Raw genomic sequence first — 2,803 nt, 5'->3', positions numbered from 1 at the left:
CCTCAGTTTTTCTAGCTATAAAATTAGGTACTAATAATATCCCCCTATGGGCTGTTAGGAATTGAATGAGTTAATGTAATTCTACAATTATTTCTCTCAGTCCAGAAGGCTCTACAAACTAAATTTGTGTGTGTTTGTGTGTGTCAGTGGTATAGAACCTGACATGAACTTAATATGAACAGTCATAAATTTTACTGCAGAAACAGTAATATGTTTAATTACTAGCACAGATCTTGCTGGGGTTGTTAACAGAATAGCTAGTATATCTGTATCGTATTCTAAAATATGAAATTTTGAATTCAGAAACACATCTGGCTCCACGGGATTTGAAAGAATTATGTACCTGTATATGTAAAGTAGAAAGCAGTGCTTAGTGTTACAGATAGCACCAGCCGATTGTGTGTGCATTTAGGCCGAGAGGTTTAAATCTTGTAGAAAGCCTTTTTGTTAAAAGCTCAGTTCTTTAAGATTCAGGATTCTCTCTGAGGAAACTACATCAGCTAGTTAAAAATTGTTAGTGTAATTTTTAAAATTTATACTTTGAAAGCATAAGAGTTCATAGAAAAGTTTTTAATTTGAGTAGTTATTTCACTTAAACAGCTTAAATATGTATTGTCAGCAGGGCCTGAAAAAGAAAGGGTTAATGCTGGCAGAGATACAAACTGTAGAATGTTTGGGGACTTCCTTTCAGAAGTTCTCTGATTTTAATTTCATTTTAATTTAGAGCTTTAAACAGTAAAACTATTAGGGTTTATAAAAAACAAGGTGCAAAATTGCACTGCTTGAAAACCAGGAGTTCTTTCCTGTTATTTCCATCAGTGTAGAGAAGCCGATAGATGTTTTTACAAGAGTTAGTTCATCTTGTCTCGCTCCCCTTGCCCCCAAAGAATCAGTGGGCAGCTAAGATACATACGCGTAGTCCTTTGTATATACACACCATTGTGGACTCTGGTTTGGGGTTCTTCTCCCCCAGCTACCAATTTTTGCTGATCATTTGTACTCTAGCATTGACCTTTTCTGTGACATAATTAACTAGAAATGAACACTTTCATAAGTTAGCTAGCTTAGGATAGGGATCTATATTTAGTGCCCTTGAAATGTGCTAAGAAATTGAATGCATTTCCTTGGCTTTACTATTATTTTGCTATTTATTAGTTATAAAATGGTCAATTTCTTTCATTTCTACTCTACCACAGAGGCAACTGTTTTTAGTGGAAAGGATACTAACGATTCTGGAATGTTAAATTCTCAGTTTCAAGATTTTAATAATGATGTGTTTTGAGGACAAGTGACTTAACTCGTCTAAACTTTTTTCTCATCTGTAACACTGAGATAGTTACTTCTCAGGCTTCTGAGGATTTGACTTCAGTCCTGACTCCAAGTATGTGACCAATGAATGTGTGAGGTCCGTGGGCTTTTCCAGTCCTGTTGAGTAGTGGCATTCCTAAGAGGAGGGTAATTCCTAAGAGGAGGGTAACTAGCCGCGTGCCTGCTCTTCAAGGGGTTTTATGATACCGCCCCACGCAGGCTGTATAGCCCCATCTGTCACTGCTGTGCTGTCTGCCGAAGCTCTGGCCCCATGAGAACAGTCGGGGGGCGGGGGTCAGCAGACTTTCTGTAAAGGGCCATGTAGGGAATGTTTCAGGCTTTGCAGGCCACATAGAGTCTTGCGTATTCTTGTTTTCAGTGTGCAGACCTCTGCTGTCTGAATATCCCATGTATTTTCATCCCTCCTCCTACCCAGTCTGGGAAGTTCCAGTTTCCTACTGATGTGTCAAAATTGAGCTCATATGCCACCTCCAGGAAAGCTGTTTAATCTTGTGTCACTCTATCGATGCTGACTTGGATTGAGTTATTTGCTTATTATGATTGAGGCGTCCATTAGATCTTCTGACAGAGTTATACCAGAACAGCAGTGTTTCATGAGCATGCTTGAGAGTCTGATTGCTTCTCTCTTTATATCAAGTCACTACAATTAACTCCTTTCTCCACCCAGGTGACTGAGCTGCTTAGAGGTGGGTGGGGTGGGGCAGGGGCTGGCTGGGAGTGGGTCCTCAGAATTTGAGATTGATGGATGCATCATTTGCTTGTGGTCTTAATGCTATAAAGAATGTCCTTATTCTATTCATTCTTTGTGTCCCCAATTAGAATGTCAGTACTGTTCTGGAATCCCCCATTCCGTGCCATCTACGGGGATTCTTTGCCACTTCAACCATGATGTCCACTCCTTGTTCACCCCTCTGTTATGGCGCCTCTCACAGTTTTCAGTGGTTTTAGGGTAATTTGCAGGGGTGTCTTGTTTTACCCCGCGTGTCCTGCTTAGTTGCAATGTTAGTGACTTAGCTTTGGGTCTTTGATACAGAGCTCAGTGCTTTTCACATGGTAGATCCTCAAGTATTGGAACTGTTACTTTACCCCAAACTAAATAGTTTTTAAAAGCTTAGTTTGTTTTTTTATATCATGCTCTTGAAATTGGACTATTCATGAATGCAGATACAATAGTAATTTTTTAGGTAGGTTTTTAACTCATGGCCATTAGAGCTAAATCTGACTTGTTCTTAAATTAGAGGGAATAGCAGTTATATAACTAATCAAAACAAATGTGATATCTAAGTATTTTTTGTTTTGCTATTTAATTTTTTTTGTGTGTTAATCGTTTTAAAACCAAAATGTGTGTTTCCTTCGGGAACTGAAATGTGGCTTCTAGCTAGGCTGGTCCTCCCTTCAGAAGGAGTCGTGAGCACAGGGGAGCTGGGCGGAGTGAGGGGCCAGGCAGAGAGTGGGGTCGGGTGTGTGGACAGGG

This window comes from Pteropus alecto, unplaced genomic scaffold (assembly GCF_000325575.1).
Source record: "Pteropus alecto unplaced genomic scaffold, ASM32557v1 scaffold35, whole genome shotgun sequence".
Taxonomy (NCBI): Eukaryota; Metazoa; Chordata; class Mammalia; order Chiroptera; family Pteropodidae; genus Pteropus; species Pteropus alecto.
Note: the sequence above shows the minus strand (reverse complement) of the source record.